At 42.2% G+C, this 20,209-nt stretch overlaps 1 long non-coding RNA gene and 1 pseudogene across 1 annotated transcript; one reads left to right on the top strand and one right to left on the bottom strand.

Moving 5' to 3' along the window:
- The window catches only part of LOC128108691 (ATP-binding cassette sub-family G member 3-like), a 159,554-nt pseudogene that overhangs the window by 74,049 nt on the left and 65,296 nt on the right, over positions 1 to 20,209 (bottom strand).
- LOC128108692 (uncharacterized) lies at positions 1,376 to 6,141 on the top strand. The gene is made up of 3 exons (XR_008217586.1): positions 1,376 to 1,880; positions 2,304 to 2,401; positions 5,152 to 6,141. It is a non-coding gene; the product is annotated as an uncharacterized LOC128108692 (long non-coding RNA).

Below are 20,209 nucleotides of genomic sequence, written 5' to 3'. Positions count from 1 at the left end.
TTTGCACTTGTGGTAACCTCACTGCTTGATAAAACTTTACCCACCTAACATCAATTTTATTTACCTTCACACATTTGGAGATCAGAGGTTGTACATCCTCAACGCACCACTGTGAACACTATACCCTCTACAGACAGATGACATGGCCAGTAGTCTGCATTTCACACTTGCAAATGAAGCTGCAAAGGATTTCCCAGCCCTGCCTGCCCACACTCACCAGGGTCAGACACAGGAGCCCAGTCTCCTTGTGAACAGGATGGGAGGAGAGCTGCAACTTCTCCCCGGGGCTCTGGTTTCTGCCCCTCAGCGTCCTGGAGCCTCTGCTTCCGGGCCACCTTTGCTGTCCTCCTTCAGGGGCCGCGACCTGGGTGGCTCCCAAAGAGGAAAGGAAGTAGCCTGCCGGGACAGCATGGGGTGGGAGCAGGGGGGTGGGAAAGGGACACCGTGGGGGAGGGGCCCTGTGGGGCCCTGGGATTGGTGCACCCCAGCTCAGGGCGAGCTTCCAGAGAGCTGGGCAGTCTGCACAGCACCGAGGGTCAGGCCCACACCAGTGCAGGAGGATGAGAAATCAGCATCCAGAATCCAGAAGAGACAAAACGAAAGTAACTGTTTCTGGAGAGCAGGGGAGGGGGTGTTTAGCAGACCGGGGAAAAGAAGCAGGAGGCGAATATCTGCTTACCACAGAAAGGGACAAACACGGGGTCTGGACAGCCCAGGATATGGCTTGTTAAGCGTCCAGATTGTCAATATAAATTGATTTATAGTTTCATTTTATATCTCAAGAGACCAGTTAATTCACTGTTCACGATTGTAATCCCTATAACCCTGAGGTTGAGGTAGGAGGATTTGGGGTTTAGGTGCCTGAGCTAAATATTGAATTCTATCCCTAAAGAACAAGAAGAGGAGAGGGCACTCAGTGTAGACTGTGAACCTGCAGTCAGATGGTGCAGTGTGTGCAGTACAGGACACTTCATAGACCACAAAGTTCAATATTGAAAACAAGTCAGTTTCATCCTGTAATAGTCTCTGTAACATTCCAGCGTGAATGGGGGAGGGTCACACGACCCCCCCTCCAGCTGAGGAGCTATGGACAGTTGATGACTGCCAGGAGAGGGAAAGTCGGTTTTCTTCAGTAGTGTGGTCCTTGGTGTGCTGACTATCCAGGGGATGATTCTACTCCATGTGTACATGGGCAGCACTGACTGGACTCGGTGGTCATTGAAGAAGGGGAGGGAGAGGGATGGGGAGGGAGAGGAAGGGGAAAGGAGGGAGAGGAAGAAGAAGGGGAAAAGGGGATGGGGAAGAAGTTTTTGGGAGGGGGAATTTGGAGGGAATTCTGTTGTAAGGTAGCAGTGGAGGGTGAGTGAGGCCCAGTATGATTAAAATACATCGTATGTATTAAGTTCTCAAAATTGTTAAAGAATAAAGTTGTTAATAAAGTTAACTTTTATCAGAGTTACAAGGTATACAGAGAAAGTGCAGACTGGGCAGTGTCCCGACTCTGTAAGCATGAGGACTTGAGTTTAGATCCCCAGCACCAGGTGAAAAGCCTGGTAGTGGGAGGGGGAGCAGGGGGATCCCTGGCACTTGCTGACCAGTTATTCTGGCTAAATCAGAAATCCCTGGTTCATTCCTCAGGTTCAGGGCGAGAGTGAGGATAACACTATTGTTGACCTCCACAGGGATGCACACCCACATACAACCACACATGCACATACATACAACATTATAGAAAATCTGACTAGACAGCTTGATGTATATTCACAATGTGACATATTTGTATTTGTGAAACTCAGATTTTTTATAGAACATTTCGAGTACTTCAGAAGGAGGAACAGGAGCACACACCTATAATCTCAGGACTCAGCCTGAGGCCCAAGGTTTGTAAGTTGAAGGACATCCTGTGCTACATAGAGGTTGCTGGCCAGCTTGGGCTACAGAGTATAACTGCTTCTGCTCTCTACCTTGAAAACAAAAGAGCAGAAAGAAAAGAGAAGAGGGAGGAATGGAGAAGGACAGAGGTGGGGGAGGGGAGAGAGCAGCAGTGAGACACACAGGAAAGACAGAGGACCACAGGGCTTCCCTCAAGCTCCATCATGGCCGCCCTTTCCAAAGGTCACCGTGTTCTTCCTTCTGTGCGTTTGTTGTCTACTTCTAGTTAGTTTTTACTTCTATTGTGCAGTAGTGCTGGTACCTAACCCAGGGCTCCAGGCCTGCCCCAGGTATGCCAGAGTTACATCCCCAACTCCGAGGATTTGGTAACTATGTGATCAACTTTCTGGGTGATTCTCTTCATCCCCTAGACCTAACCTGGCCTTTCTCTAAACCCAAGTGGATCTGGGACACCTGCCTTACAGTTCTGTGGCATCTGGAGCTTCCTGGGTCAACAACTCCTCAGAAGGTATGAGAATTTTTGTTTGAGAACCTATGACTCTAGAAGCAGCATTTTCCACTCATACAGGTCACCACCCTTCAAACTCAGTTTTTAAATTATTTTTGTTTAATTGGGTTACAAAATTCTAGATTTCCATATGGCTTTTTCACACAGATCCAGTTTCAGATGAACTTCCTTCCACCCCCTCACCTCCTTTCTCCTCTGTTACCCCCAAATAAACCTTCTTATGCCAGAGTTCCCTCTATATTTTCATATAACACACATTTTAGTGCCCTCCCTAGTAATGACCCTTTTCACACATCCTGGCCTCTACAGGCATCCAAGTTAAACACAGAAATCTAAAAATTTCAAAGACAGACCAACTTTTGTGAGTGAAATTTGTTTTCCCAGGCTTGGATTACCTCACTCTACATAATATTTTCTAATTCCATCAATTTTCCAGCAAATTTCATTTTCTTTACAACTGAATACAATTCTATTGCACACTTGTACTGAAGTGACTAAGGCAAAGCCATCCTGTCCTGACTCCATTTTGGTCTCCTCAGATACTTCTCAGCCCTCCACCCCCAACAGTGATGGCTGCCATGGAAACACATTTGGGATTCCCATGACCACCATGGTCCAGATTTATTAACCAAAGTAATTAGTGATATATGAACTTAAACTAAAATAACCAAAGAAGGTATAAGTCAAAATTAAGTGTTATATTGTATCTGAAATATCCATGTTCTGTCAAAACAAATGATGCAAGCTTATAATCTCTCTCATTCAGCATCAATGAAATTATAGGTTTTGCCTTCAAAATGCTGTACCTCTGACCTTCTGCACCAGGAGACTTTGAGGTATGTGCCCACTCTTGGTCAATGGCCAAAACAAAAGGACTTTTAGAAGCTTAATTGTCTACATTAGTGTGGTGGTCTGTATCTTCCTCTCATGGATTATTTCAGTGCCCCATTTCCATTACGTTCCTCACCCCTGCCATCTCAGCACTGGACAGCTAGGCTATCTCCATTTCCTCTAGTATGTCTAGAGCAGCAATGGACACAGAGGGGCAAGTATCTCTGTAAGAGGAGACAGAGTCCTTTGGATTATGTGGGGGGAGAAAATCCTCACCAGCTGCACCCTTGACAGAGGAATAATAGCCAGAATACACAACAACCTGAAAACATCAAGAAAGCAAATGATACAATAAAGAATAGGCTATGGAAATAAACAGAGTTCTCAACAGAAGAAATGCACACACCAAAAAAAAAAAAAAAAAAAAGAAAAAAGAAAAAAGAAACAAAACCCAATGGATAATAAGTATTTTTTAAAGTGCTCAAATCCTTACCCATTGGGGATTTGTAACTTACACGATTTGAGGTCTATCTCACTCCAATCAAAATGGATACCATTGAGAAAACTATTGGCACCAAAGAAGGTGGGGATGTGGGGGAGGGGAAGCCCTCCCTCCCTCGTGGTGGCTGTGTAAACCAACACAGGTGCTGTTGAAATCAGGGAGGGAATTTCTCCGGGACTAAAAATAGAACTACCATATAAGTGAGTATATCCTGGTCCCCAGTTCTATTCCATTGATTGGCATTTCTATATCTGTGCCAGTACTGTACCGTTTCTAATACTACGGCTCCCTTGAATATCTTGAAGTCAAGCATGATGATACCTGTAGCATAATTCTAATATTTTTTTCTATTTCTGTGAAGAATAGTGGAATTTTAGTGGAGATTATATTGAACCTATAGACATTTTCTTCTGGAACAGCGATTTTCACAACACCACTTTTTCATACACCAGGCATAGGGGCACACACCTTTAATCCCAGCACTGTGGAGGCAGAGAGAGATGGATCTCTATACAAATTCAATTATGTTCCTGTTACTATCTAAAGTCCTGAAGATTTTAGAGAAGATGCTATATATTCTCAAGTATCTTACTGTATAGATGCTCAAGCAGTGCTAAGACCTAAGATGATTAGCTAATCAATAACTATTATATCAGTTACTTTTGCTTCAAAATGGGCCATTAAACTTAGTGACTTAAGGTAACAGTTATTTCCTTATCTTACAGTTCTGAGGTGAGGGTGTCAGTGGAGTGATTTTTCTGCTCGTCTGGCTCAGGCATGTAGCTGCAATTTGGTGATGGGTTAGCATGCTCTCTCTCCTGATTATAACACGACTCTTAAAAGGTCTTATTAATGAAAACAAACCCAGTGCCAGTTATTAGGGTGAACACTGAAAGATCAGAAAAGTAGAACAAGCCACAGCTAACCTCACCTTGCCAAGTTCTCAGCTGATCTTGTATCCTCAGACTAAAAGCCTCTGAGTTCTTATCTGAATGGACTGTATGCTGTACTGCTGCTCAAAAGCCTCAAGCTTAACAAAAAGGCTCTAGTTCCTGGTCCTCACGCCTTATATACCTTTCTGTTTCCTGCCATCACTCCCTGGGATTAAAGATGTGTGTCACCATGCCTGGCTGTTTCCATTGTGGCTTTGAACTCACAGAGATCCAGACAGATCTCTGTCTCCTGAATGCTAGGATTAAAGGCGTGTGCTACCACTGCCTAAACCTATGTTTAATATAGTGGCTGTTCTGTTCTCTGACATCAGATAAGTTTATTAGGGTGCACAATATATTGGGGTACACAATATCACCACACCTGATTTTACTTTTTTGTAGGATATTGAGTCACTTCCCCTTTTGTTTGTGGCTACATTACTGACTTATAATTCACCATGGACCATTATCCTTACTTCTTATAGAGTGCTAACTCCCATCTGAGAAGGAAGAAGCAATCTATTTGGCATCCAGCACCAGGTTTTTCCATATCCATGATGAGTTAATAGTATCAACTATGATTGAAATACTGTGGGCTGTACACTTAGGAGTAACCAATCACTTTTTCACTGGATGTAACACCTACTCCATGAGATAGAACCCATACATGACATTACTAAAGTGATGAAGAATCTGACTTATTATGCCATGGCCCTGGGGAAAAACCAGATACTACCACTCTGCCAAACGAATGTAGCAATAAGATGGTTCCTTATGACATATTGCAATACCCATGGTCCGGGGCTTTGTTCAGTCCACATAAGAGAAGCTTTCTCTTACAGTAAATGGAAACTGACACAGAGTCCCACAACTGGACAATATGCAGAGTGAGATACTTTGGAACACTCAGTACTAAATGGATGTCTTCATCAAACCCATCCCCTCAGGGTTCAGGGAGCTATGTGGAAGAAGAAGCGGGAAAAGTGTAAGACCCAGAGATGATGGATGACTCTAAGGACTCAGTATCCTCCAGACTCAGCAGGAGTGACACACATAAAAACTCACAGAGACCATGGCAGCACTAACAAGGCCTGCACAGGTTCAAGCCAGACAGGGTCACAGTACTGAGAGGGGGCAGTGGACACTGGTCCCCACCTCCACCAAGAAGCTATCTGCAATTGACACCCACTTGCAAAGGAAAAATCAGTTTTCTCCAGTGGATACAAACCACACTTAGGGGTAGGTCCCATGCTCAGAAGTGGATGGTCAACACAAACAAACGCAATGGTGTCTTTGTGCTTTTTGTCTGATATTGCTTTGTGTGAGCCTTTTTTAACTGACTGGACTTTTTGTTTATTATGGCTTCTGATTTTGTGTTTTTATAGAGTGTGTGTGTGTGTGTGTGTGTGTGTGTGTGTGTGTGTGTGTGTGTGTTTATTATGGTTTTGTTTGTTTGCTTGCTTTTGTTTGTTTTCTAAAAACAGGAAGAAAAGTCATGGGTTTGTGGGTGGGGAGATGGGCAGAAGCTGGGAGGAATTGGGGGACAGGAAAGCTTGATCAGAATATACTGTATGGAAAAAAAGTTTTCAATAAAAGTATTTTTTAAAACAAAAAGAAAGTGCTACAATTTTCAATGAGCCTGATGAGCTTCACAATGTAATCTCAGCTACCCTCACAGAGTGTTCTGAATTTTCTATTTATGAGCCTGTAGAGAAGATGATCAAAGAGACATAGAAAATGATTGCAGACTCAGAAGCACAGAGGTGGTTTACCTGCAAGGTGGGATGGCAGCCATCATCAGTTGTAAGACTTTACTCCACATTGCTAACAAGTCAGAACAGGGGTCTCATTTTGGCGTCTAGATCATTACCTCTGTATATTCCCCCAGCATCCCTCATGAGTAGGGATCTAGCCCTTGTGTATTTCCCCAGCATCCCTCATCTATAGGAAACCAAACACAATAAACAGCAAAGACAGAACATCCTTGACGTACATGTCCTGAGAGTACACTCAACCTTTTGCTCCATCTTATTCCTGGCGTCCTGAGTGTCCCAATCCCCTTGTTCACAGAATATTTTAGGGCCTGGTTCTTCTTCCTTTGCTGTTTCTCTTCTTCCATTGTTTAGGTCTCTTCTAATTTTTATATTCTTATTTATGCCCCCACACCCTCCTAAGTTATGTCAGGAGATTTTATAAACACTAGTACAACCTTTTTTATCAAGAATTTTCAGGTTGTGTCTTAAAATAATAAGCTTCTGAGCTTGCCTTTTTACTATGTTTTTCCAGTGGCTGTTTTAATGATAAGTAACAAGAAGGCTGTGGGAAAACACGGACAGTTGAAAATAACACAGCTCCCCTGATTTTGGAAGCCCTGTGGAGACATGCACCATGGAGGGTAGTGGAGACAGCAGACATTGAAGGGACACATTGACCGTTGTGAGGCTTTGGTGAAGTTCCCAGCCAAAACCACTGGCCATGAAAAGAAGCTGTTCTAGACTGTGAAACATAGATATTGCCAGTGGGAAAATGTGGTTTCTAAATATGTTCCACAAATGTCCACTGCGGTGTGGAAACATGGCTCAGTCTGTAAAGCCCTTGCCATTCAAGCCTGAGTGCCTGAGTTTGAATCCCCAGAATCCATGTGAAAGCTCATGCTGTAGTGTGCATATGCAGTCTCAGTGCTAGTGTGCAAGTGGCAGAGACAGAAAAATACCCAGAAACCTGTGGGCCAGCTTGCACAACTTAAAACAAACAACATGGGGAGCATTGACCTCCACAGCAACATGGCACATGTGGACTTTCACTTACACACATAAACAAGCGTCATACAATCATGGACACACACATCATGAGAGAAAGACAGACAGACATCCAGAGAGACAGAGTTTTTAAACAAGAAAACTACTACAGGGCTAAGGGGTTTAATTGCCTTTGTACTTTAATTTTGTAGTTGCAAACCTCTATCGAGCTGAAAAAAAAACAAAAACAAAACCACTTTCCTGTTTTGCTAACACAAGAAACAGCTGATTTCCTAGAAATGCCCCAGTTATAGAAGATGCTCAGCTGCTTTCAGTTTCCATCAGAGTTACATTCCAGGAAATGCCTTTTAAGGGGGGCGGCTTTGGCAGCAATCCTGCAAGGCTGGAAGTGCATTCCATTTGGAGGGAGAACCCTATAGGTCAGATCCCCAGACCCACTCACCTTTTCTTGCTGCCTTTCATGATAGGTATAAATCACTCTTAAAATCTTTCTGTAATCAGACTATATGTAGACGGACCTGCTGCCAGGACCAGGCAGAAATGCTAATCACCATTTTTGACTGTCTCCAAATCTTTCTCTGCAAGAGACATGATTGCAAAAAAAAAAAAAAAATATGAATCATACCACCTGCTCAGAAATCTTAACCACTGCTATTGCCCGGGATATGCACCATCTCCACACCACCCTCTGTGGATTCTTATGCACTCTGACCCCTGCTGCCCTGTTCTAAACCCAGTCTAACTCTCCAGTCAGACTTTCATTCAAGACAACTAGACACCTGCACACACATGCACATACACATGCACACACATGAAAGTTTGATCTGGAGTGGGATGTTTGGACAGCATTGCAAGGGTCTAATTTTGATCTCCAACACTGAAGAGGAGCTAAGGTGCCTTGACTTCCTCAGGCTTTATTATTCCTTTCAAGTGGTGCAGCATGCTCACACCCGTGAGACTCCTCCTCATGCTCTCCTCAGAGCTCCCTGCTCCTCACCCTCACCCCTGTCCCATATTCCCTGCTCCTCACCCTCACCCCTGTCCCATATTCCCTGCTCCTCACCCTCACCCCTGTCCCATATTCCCTGCTCCTCACCCTCAGCCCTGTCCTGTGCTCCTTGCTCCTCACCCTCAGCCCTGTCCTGTGCTCCCTGCTCCTCACCCTCACCCCTGTCCTGTGCTCCCTGCTCCTCACCCTCACCCCTGTCCTGTGCTCCCTGCTCCTCACCCTCACCCCTGTCCTGTGCTCCCTGCTCCTCACTTTCACCCCTTTCATGGACACCCACCAATAGTCATGCTCAGTCTTCTCTCGAGTGACCTCCAGGCATGGAAAACATGGAGGCTGACATACTTTCTGTTAGAGCCTCTAAAGCTGAGTCAGCTCTCCAGCAGTATTTCACTGGGGTCTCTTCATTCTTCTGCACAAATCCCCTTCTTTGCTATGGATTCCTGCAAGGAAAATGTACAGAGATGTGACCAAATGGGAAGAACAGAGGAACTTTCAAAGAACCCGGTAGGAAGTCAGTTTGACTATTTCTCATGAGAAGAGTATTGTGATGTAAGACTTGAAATAAGTCAAAAATCAGAAAACTTGACTTATTCCTGACTAAGAAGAGAGCACTGGCTTCCTCCTCACAGGCTGTGTGCACACCCAGCAGCTCCTGGAGCGTGTCTGTGGGGAGCCTCAGTCGCTGGGCCATCTGCTCACTGTAGTGGTCAGCTACCTTCTGCACAGCTGCTGAGTTCTCACGCTGGGCCAGAGTTGTTACCGCATCATCCAGACAAGGCACAGCTCCACTGCTGATGGCATCCACGTAGGTCGTCACAGGAGTCCCCAGTCCTTCACGAGCCAGAAAAGATACATAAATCTTCAGCTCAAAAAGATCAAAGGATCTGAGATTATGAGTCTAAGATCACAAACACATACTCACGAGCTGGTGGAGTTAGGATGGGGAGCCTTTTATGAGATGTGTAAGTGGCAGGTGCAGAGCTCTTGTGACTGGAATTAGTGCTCTTATACAATGCTCCCCAGACAACTCCCTGGCCCCTTCCACCATGTGAGCAGTGGGCAGTTACCTAGCTGAAGTCTTGCCAGACACCAGCATGCTGCCACCCTGATCTTAAAGTCCCAGGGTCCAAAGCTAGGAAATGATTTTATGTTGTTTTTTAAGCATATCTTGTTTGTGGTCTTTTTAATCCTAGCACCAAAAGACATCAAAATAAACACACCCATACTTACTCTTCCTATCAGAGCCTACATCTTAATATTCTCTCTTCTCTGAACTATAACATTAAACATAAAATTATCACCTCTGTTGGTCAGGTCAGATGGAACTCCAGCACGGAGAGGTGAAGGGGACACACAGTTCCACCCCTAGCTAAGGAGTCACAGCTCCTGGGAGAGGGGAGTCAGGGTTTTTTTTTTATTTTTAATGTTGTAGCCCCTGGTGAGAGGACCACCGTCCAGTGAATGCTATGCACTCAAGAGTATATGGGCCGCAAAAACTGTATTTAATAGGTTTTAAGGAAAAGATATGAAGTTGAGTGGATCCGGAAGGAAGGATGGATGGATGTATCTGGGAGTGTTGGGTCTGGATGTGATCAAAATACATTGTATGAAATTCTTATACAACGAATAAAATAATAGAAAATAAATCTTCAACATTCTGAAACCATAAAGATTGTCTACAAAAAAATACTTTCTGTTAACATAGAACGTAGGCGGGGGAAGTACTGAGATATCAGGCTAAGCCATAGTGTATTTATTTAAAATCACTAAGCATACAAACATTTTCAGTACCTTATAAGTTGGTATTTCTCTTGGACTGGTTTAAACTCCCACTGGTCTACTTAAGAAACCAGTTCTCTATCAGGGATTCAGAGACAGCCAAAGGTTAAGAGCATGTGCTCTTGCAGAGGACATAGGTTCTGTCTCCACAACCACACGGCAGCTTACTAGTATCTATAACTCCAGTTCCAGAACATCTGATTTCCTCTACTAGATGTGAAAGGCACCGTGAATGCATGTAGTCCACATACATATACAGGAAATACAACCATATACATAAAAGAAAGGCAAATCTAAAATTTGTATTAAAAAGGAATCCTTTGTCTTATGTGAATTCACTTAAGAAGATAATGTGCTCTGCTGGTATACTGAGTTGATGCTATTTCATTAAAGATGGGGCCCTTCCTACATGTGGAGACACAACACCACCAACATATTTGAGGAAACTGTGAGCCCTATGGCATGAGCACACACATTTTAATATGGCATATGAGCTGTGGAGGCTTGAATGAGAACGGATCCCCGAGGCTACTGAGTTTGAATGTTTGAGAGCCAGTTGGTGGAACTGTTTGGGGAGGATTAGGAGGCGTGGCCTTGTTGGAGGAGTTCTGGGTGAGCTCTGGGGTTTCAGAAGACCACCCCATTCCTAGAGAGCTCTTTCTCTCTGCCTTGTGCTTGTAGAGTAGAGGTGAGCTCTCAGCTACTGCTTCAGGCATGCCTGCCTGCCTGAGGCCATTCTCCCTGTTATTGTGGTCATGGACTCTAACCCTCTGAAATTGGAAGCCTCCAACAAACTCTTTCTCCTGTAAGTTGCCTTAGTCATGGTGTCTTAGCACAGCACTAGAAAAGTCACTAAGACACGAATATTACCAAATATCTATTTCTATGTGGAAAGGATCTAAACTATTGAATAACATGTACTATAATTAAATAGTGAACACACAGAAACATGATTTAAAAGGAGACTCACAATTCTCTATGACGTTGAATTCTGGTCTTGGGCCTTCCATTAGTGAAGATGTAAGAATAGAAAAATTTTTGTTTTGTTCTACGAAATTTGTATCGAGATTGTTTTCATGTAATTATTCTATAGACTATTTTTTTAAATACTGGACAGTCAAAGACAAAACACTTCCATTTGAGAGACAAATTGCTACAGTCTCTGGACATGTTGCAGCTTTCCACTCTGAGGTGGCCTCCTGAGGGTAAGGGGAAGAGAGTTATATTGACGGTCTTATAAACTGGCAGTTCATTAATGTTCTATTCTACCTATAGATCTCTTTTGAATCATTCCTGAGCAAGTAAACACTGTATCTGCCAGGAACCATTCACTACCATGAATACAGAGGATCCCAGTGGGAGGGTGTGATCTGACAGCATCTACAGAAGTGATGTGGGACATTGATGTGCTTATAGGAAACAGTTTTAAACAATCTGCTATGGATTTAGGTTTCATTTGGGCAGAACAAGTGTCCGCTGGTTTCTTAGAAGTCAGCCTCTTATGCAAACGTCTCTTGTCACCTGGTTTCTGTCTGAGCTGCGTTCCCACACTCTTCCACTTCAGACATCTTCAGATAACTGAAGGGATTTTCTTTTCAAGCTTGGAAACCTATATATCACACTTTTAAACACAATGACTGGAAGTGTATGTGATATGAAGGGGGCAAATGACAAAATCTATTTAATATTTCTAGCACTTCTTATTGTTCAAGAACAAGTATATGACAGTTATTCCCTTAAATATTCCCCAAGTTGGAAGTTTTCAGAAGCTGAAATGATGGCTTTGCTTCCAAGCCTGATGACATGGACAGGGGCAATCATTTTCTGGAAAATTTCCAAGTCCCTGACATGGGGCTCTGTTTAAAACACAAGATGAGTGACATCAGGATTCTGGGTGAAATCCCCAAAGAGTTCTTTTTACCATTAGAATGAAGTTCCACGTCCATGTCATGCTCTTCATAGACTCGTTGAGGCAGGCTCCTTGTGGCCCTCTTCCTCATCTTGCAGAACCCCAGGTGTGACACACATGCCTTCATTCAGGACCGAACACAGCAAGCTTTTCCTTCTTAAGATTGATTTATGTGTGTGTAAACTCACATCATTCATTTCTTTCCCAATTTTGCTCTTGATAAAGTATCGTGTACACTCTCATTTCCTGACAGAAGGATCACACACTCACTGACCTAAGTAGACGATATCCTTCCTCTGCATACTTACAGTGCCTTATGCTAGTCTTCTATAAACCCGATTAGAGATTCAAATAGTGTACTTGCTGGTATAACTTGTTTAATGTCCGATGTCCTGTTTCTGAACCAAGAGATGAATTGCAGAGCACACGAGCTGTGACTGTTATGTAACCACGTTATCTTCAGACCCTTCCCACTGTGTCCATGCTGCCAGCAGCACATGATCAATGGACTAAACAGCCTGAATAACCAAGTGCTGTTATGATCAAAAGTGCCTTCTTTGATATCACTTTTACTACATGAACTTTTGTGAATTTGCATAAAGAAAAGACAGGGACAGCCTATCTATAATAATCAAAGTATGGGGCTGGAGAGATGGCTCAGTCATTAAAGGCGAGGCTGACAACCCAAACTGTCAAAGTATGAATTCGTGAGTCTGAGGGGTTACTGTCACTAATTTTTCTGTGGTCATCTTGTTAGCTTTACTTCCCTGCTCTCTGACCCTCAAACGTAGTGGGTTAAAATAGCAAATATTTTGTAGCCAACATTAAAATTAACATTTTTTTAATATTTTTTAAAGAAACATAGAATAATATTGGGAGAGGCAGCTGAAGAGAAAGATTTTTATTTGGCCATCTAAGGGTAATAACAGAAGTTGCCCTCAATATTTTCTTCTTCTTCTTAGTTTTACATTGCAAGAAATACAAAAGAAGTGTAGTCTCTTTCTAAGGATTTACCAAAAGTTCTCAGCTTGGTGTGCCTCTCTCTGTCTCTCTGTCTCTCTGTCTCTGTCTCTCTGTCTCTCTCTGTCTCTTTCTGTCTCTCTCTGTCTCTCTGTCTCTCTGTCTCTCTGTCTCTCTGTCTCTCTCTCTCTCTCTCTCACACACACACACACACACACACACACACACACACACACACACACCAGACTCTCCTGGCCTTTCTCTTCGGAGCGTTCATTTTAGAATTTACAAACACAGCCTCCTCCCATTCTCAAGGCAGTTGCAATCATCCCCATGGTCAGGTTTTGAATCTCTTGTGTTAAAATCTCGGTGACCCTCCATGTCACTAATCAAGAACCCTCAAGTCCTCTTCAGAACCTACCAAGTCCTAGAGTGGGAAGTCAGAGGAGCATTCTGGTCCCTCGTTATTGGAACCCTGAGAAATGACTAGGCATGCACATTCTGGACCCATCCCAGACTTAAAGTCAGAGTGTTAGGATCCAAGTGAATTTCAAGCAAGGCCCTGTCTGATGCCCACATCCTCCTCATTGTATTTCCTGTTCTAAGTTATGGTGTCTGCCATCTTTTTCAGATCTACTACTCATTCTCCCACGCCAGGATGCTGTTTCTTCTGACTTAAATCATTCCTTCACAGAAACCCAGGAATTGAATTCTTCCTTTGAAGTGTTATTTCACCAATGTGACTAACAAGGGCTTCCTCAAGCATATTATTATTTTTAATTTCTTCTTAATATTTTACATCTGTTCTACCTCGCATCGATTTTGCAATTTTACCTTGATTATGTTTTTCCTAATAAAATTCAAAACATTTTCTTATTCTGGATTTTCTGCATGACAACATGGACTCCTCTGCAGCTGCCACTATGTCCATCTGTTTTGTCCTTCTACCCAAGGCCTGAGAAATGCCTGCAGGATGCTCTTTATGACAAGTCATGTGTTTTATGTCGGTCCATGCAGTTGTTTTTAATTTTAGATTTTAATGTAGCAACAGATACCACTCAAATATGAAGGTTTTGTGTTCGTGTTCAATGTCACATGAAGTCCTGTGGATGGTGAACTCCCATGTTCTATATTCTGGAGCATGGCCAACCTTACAGTCTAAGAAGAGACACTTTTCCTTCCACAATGTAGAGAGATAAGACAGAGATTACTGGAATGAACAATATATTCTACCATGAGGTATTTTTCCTCAGTAGACTACTGATTAGTTCCTAGATTTCAGAGGAGAAAAGTCCAGCCCCCTGCCCAAGATGGACACATAACTGGTCATGGGTTGGAATACAGTTTCAGGACACAGGAAAAAAAACTACATCTGTTTCCATGACATTGGTATTGGTCATAGAGATATGATATTTAAATTCAACATTAGTATCCTAATTTTTAAATCTGAACAGATTTGTTCCTCAATAAAGTAGGAAAACTTTCTAATTCACTCCAGCAATCTAGAAGTCTTTCTAAACAACTCTAATGCCAAGTTAATTTTGGAATGTTTAACATAGAAGCCAAGTAAAGAGCTTTAATTCAATCTTATTGTAACATAAGGGATTGAGAAAAAGTCATGGCTTTAATGCTGACACTCTCTATATAACATCAATGCCCATATTCAGTGCAGTATTTAAAACTGCATTTAAGCATATTTAGGGTGTTTTGTTAATGATGTGAAGTTAAATTTAAGAAACAACATGGTCTTCTCTTTAAATGCAGAAAAAGCCTTTGACAAAACTCAACACCCCTTCATGATAAAAATCCTGGAGAGATCAGGGATACCAGGGACATACATAAACATAATAAAGGCAATTTACAGCAAGCCTATTGCAACATAAAATTAAATGGAGGGAAATTCAAAATAATTCCACTAAAATCAGGAAAATAAGACAAGGTTATCTACTCTCTCCTTATCTTTTCAATACTGTATTTGAAGTTTTAGCTAGAGCAATAAGACAACTGAAAGATATCAAGGGGATACAAATTGGAAAGGAAAAAATTAAAGTATCATTAATTGCAGATATGATAGTATACATTAGTAACCCTAAATATTCTACAAGAGAACTCCTACAGCTGATCAACACTTTCAGCAAAGTGGCTGGATACAAGATTAACTCAAAAAAGTCAGTAGACCTCTCATATACAAATGATGAATTGACTGACAAATCCTAGAAACCACATCTTTCACAATAGTCTCAAATTATATAAAAAAAAATCTTGGGGTAACTCTAACAAAGAAAGTGAAAGACTTGTATGATACAAACTTCAAGTCTTTGAAGTAAGAAATTGAAGATGTCAGAAGATGGAAAGCAATCCACACATTCAATTCAATCCCCATAAAAAATCCCAACAATTATTTACAATTGAAAGAACAATTCTCAACTTCATATGGAATAATAGAACAAAACCAACCACCCACCCACCCAACCAACCAACCAACCAACCAACAAACAAATAAACAAACAAAGAATAGCTAAAATGACGCTGAATAATAAAATAACTACTGGAGCTATCACCATGCCTGCTTTCAAGTTGTATTACAGAGCTACAGTAAATATCAGTTGCACTTTATTGCCATAAAAAAATATTTTGTAGCCAAGCTTAGTGGCACATGCCTTTAATCCCAGCACTTTGAAAGCAGAATCAGGCAGATCTCTGTGAATTTGCTACCAGCCTGATCTACATAGTGAGTTCCAAGACAGCCAGAGCTACATAGTGAGATGTTGTCTTGAAAAAAAAATGTATAATAAAATATTTCATCTTACCTAATGATTTCATAATTATGTTGGTCAGAAATTAGGATAATGATTCAGTCAGCAACACAAAGGAGTTGTCACCAGGGCCTCATTCTCGACTCCCCATGGCCTCATGGCTCTGTGACCTGCAGTGACAAAGGTCAGATGGGACAAAGAACATGGTGTCGAGGATGGGCACCAGTTTGCTGCCCAGTAGAAGAGAACCCACTCTGCGAGGGAGAGCTAAAGGACCCAGTGTGTTTGCACTTGACTGTGTTTGCCTTCAAGGCAGGCTTCATCCTACTCTGAAAGTCTGCAGAACAGGTAGTGTTGTCTGGGAACCTGTTTCCTGTACACAGGATTGACAGGTCTTGTGGGAGGGCCAGAGCACACTGATTGAAGAGATTGTGCAGACAGCCCTTCACAGAGCTGAAGCTCACATTCTCCACCAGCACCCTTCTGAGTGACTAGCTTGAGGAATACATGGAAGGCACCAACCATGCTCCTACCTAGACAAGCAGCAGCTCAGGAACATGAGACAAGTGTTCAGCCTAGTTATGTTTTTTTCTACTGATTTGTTTCTATAGTTGCATATACTCTTGGAAAGTACTGAAGTTGTCAACCTGGATATCAAAACACATTAAATGCCAGATGAATATACACTAAAAAAAGATACATATTATAATATATAATTGTGTTTTATGTTATATATATTATTATAACTGGGTGGTTTTTCTTAATTGCACTGCACCTTATTCTTTGAGTCAGGACCCCTTATTAAACCTGAAACTTATTGATTCAGCTAGACCAGCTGCCCAGTGAGCTCCATGATCCTCCAGCATCCCTGCCCCATTACAGATATGCACCGCCATTCTGGCTTTCCTGTGGGTGCTGGGGATCTGAACTCAAGGCCTCCTGATGTACAGTGGGCACATTGCCAATGGAGCTGTCTTCCAAGTGCCCATTTACTTCATTTTAAAGTGTATGAGTCAGTGATGTACTCACGATGCTGCACAATACCACCATGATACATTACTAACTAAAGTTTTCCAGAACCTTAAATAAAGTCTCATGCTCTTAATTATCACATTCTCTTTCCTCCTCTGTCTAAGTCTGTGGTACTCTCAACTCCACTTTGTCCATGAATGATGACTCTAAAGGCATCATGTAAGTAAAATCACACTATTTGTCCTTTCGTGCTGTACCCACCTCACTTGGTATGATGTTTTCAATGTTCTTGCCATACCACATATGTAAGATACTCTATATTTTTTTAGGGTGAAATAATATTCCATTGTATGCTCTCACCATACTGTATCGTCCATTCATCTACTCGTCTTCCCTTTATTATAACTTTCCAAATTTATCCAACTTAACAGGGCCATGGATCAGCTGTCCACAACAATATCTCAGTGTGCCACAGACCCTTTGGTTTCTCAATGGAGGACAATAATATGATGTTGACATTTGACATCTGACCACCATAGGGCACATACTTGCACACACACAGGCATACATGCACCTCACTCAGTATATAACACACACACTCAGAAAGAGAGAGAGAGAGAGAGAGAGAGAGAGAGAGAGAGAGAGAGAGAGAATAAAATTGGGAAAGTGATAAATTTTATGCTATGTATTTACCTAATAAGGAAAGATGGGACTGAAATGCTGGGTCAAAAGGAAACTCCCTGGCATAGAGGCAAGATGGCCAACTATAATGTCCATTGACATACCAGGAAAATAGGTTCAGAGTTGTCAATAGATAAATTTATTAACTAAAATGGTTCTGCAATAAGATAAGACACTTGACCTTCTTTGTGCAGAACCAAAGAGGTATTATATAAGATCATAATCTGGTTGTACTCAAAGATCAGAACTACAGGGCCTTAAAAATGGCAATAGATACAGATGTCACTGCCCTAGAAAACCCTGTTAGCTAATGGTTCTTAGGACAGGTAGGACTCATGATTGAGTCCTATCATTGGTACTTGTGAAGCGGGGAATGTGAAGGGGCCCCAAAATAGCTTGACCACACAGCAGCCATGACAGACTTAGGAGCCTAGACACAGCTTCTGTGCAAAGCTTACTAGCAGGCAACACCCAGATCCAGGAAAAGCCTTAAGCTCATACCACCCAGGGATCTACCCAGGGGTGAGGAAGTACCTGATATCCCAAACATTCCAACCATTAGATAAGGTGGCCAGATGTCCTTGAGTCTATCACACAACTATTTTTTGTTTTACAGATATCCCTAGACAATTGTCAGCCAATCAGGGTCCTGGACTCTGGAAATCCCCTCACCCCAACCTCTGCTATAATAAAAACTCTGCCCCACCTGAGCTCAGGGCTTTCTGCTCTCACCACTGTGTTGGACAGACAGAGGGACCAAGCTCTGGAGCTTGAAATAAAGGCTCTTTATTTTTACATGGGGGTGCAGGGAGAGGGAAATATCTTCCCTTTCTCACTGAGACCCAACCCAAGCACAGCAATTTGTTTTATTATGCAGGAAGCATGCCTGTGTTATGGAAATAGCTGTTCTCAGAGTGGAGACCACAGTAGCAGACTGGCCAAGGCCTCTATCTCCTGTTGTTTACATCTTACATGGCCATTAGAACAGCAAATTAGCCCCTTGCTGTGCACTTGATGATGTCTGGGAGAAGTTCACATAGGTGTCTAGCTCCTGAAAGAGACTAGACAAGGACTTAAGGAACTTCTATGGGAAGCTTTGCTGTGACTAAGGCATCTGAAGAGAAAGTCAAGGATCCAGTCTCAGTGAATAAATAAACTTCCTACCTGTTTCACAAAAAAAAAAAACAAAAAAAACAAAACAGAGAAAGTGGGTAGAGTCAGGAAACACACCAAGGTGGGGGCGGGGGGAGTAGAAGCCAAAGAGACAAGTTTCTAGAATATCAAATGCAATGGAACCAAGGTCCGGAGGGCTGAGAAGCCTAGAGAATTTGGCAAAGATGTTGAAAAACACCCATATTACTGATGAGTACTTTCCTATTGTGGAAAAAGACTGAATTAAGAAGTTATGAATGTAAATTATGGAAACATAAGGGAAATAAAGACCCATGAAGGTGCAGATACAACAGCTACAAAACCATAGTCTGTAATTCCTAGGGCTGCAAAGGATCTTGGGAACTAGCAGATCTAGGAGTTGGCAATTATTCCAAGAGGCAGTTTCTACAGATACTGATGTGCAAGGCAGGGCCCCAATACCTGTGTCTCAGCAACGTGCCTAAGGAGAGCCTCTTTCCAAATTCTGTACCACTGAGTTAACCTGGAGCTTAAGTGACTTTTCAGATCAGAGTCCTCCTGAAATGTCACAAGAGCCATTTCATATCATAAGAAGCCTGTCTTTTTACTGCAACTATAGCCAAAGCCCCCAGTCAAGACTCATGAGCCATTATATCACTACAGAGAAGTAACTACCTGTCCTGGCTGGTTTTATGATACGTTGACACAAGCTAAGATCATCAGAGAAGAAGGAGCCTCAGTTGAGGAAATGCCTCCATAAGATCCAGTTGTAAGGCATTTTCTTAGTAAGTGATCAATGGGGAGGGCCCAGGAACTGAGAGTGGGGCTACCTCTAGGCTACTAGTCCTGGATTCTGTAAGAAAAAGGCTGAAGGAAGCATGTGAAGTAAACCAGTAAGTAGCACCCCTCCTTGGCTTCTGCATCAGTTCCTTCCTTCAGGTTCCTGCCCTGTTTGAGTTCCTGCCCTGACTTCCTGTAGTGATGAAGAGTGATGTAGAAGTATAATCCAAATAAACATTTTCCTCCCCAGCTTACTTTTTGGTCATTGTATGTCATTAAAGCAATAGAAACTAACTAAGACACCATCCATAAATCTTACTTAATGAGCTCATCAAAGATGTTTTTATGGTCACTCATTATATGTGGATTTTTGTTTGTTAGTTTGTTTTGTTTGGTTTTGAAGTTGTGTCTTTTCTAGCCCAGGTTAGCCTCAAACATACTATCTAACTGTGGATGACCTTGAACTCCTGATCTTTCCACCTCCCAAGTGCTGACACTGTAAGCATGCACCACTACTCCAAGTTCACTGATTTTTTTAACCCTAGAATTAACATAGGTTTTTATAACATATTTTAGAACCATGCTTTTAAAATGGAATCAATACATTTTTTTATGGACCACATAATGGCCAATGATGGATTATTCATTTGCTATTACATTTGGGGAATGATAGGTTATGTTCTCACTGTAAAGATGACGATGTAAAAATGTAAAGAATGTAAGATTTTCTAGGACAAATTTTCCTTTTCCAGGTTAAAAAAAAATTTGATTGATCGCCTCTCATGATTGTTATCGATGAGATGAACT

The sequence above is a fragment of the Peromyscus californicus genome, unplaced genomic scaffold (assembly GCF_007827085.1).
Source record: "Peromyscus californicus insignis strain IS unplaced genomic scaffold, ASM782708v3 Scaffold_13__1_contigs__length_99412109, whole genome shotgun sequence".
NCBI lineage: Eukaryota > Metazoa > Chordata > Mammalia > Rodentia > Cricetidae > Peromyscus > Peromyscus californicus.
This window is presented reverse-complemented; position numbering and strand designations above follow the sequence as displayed.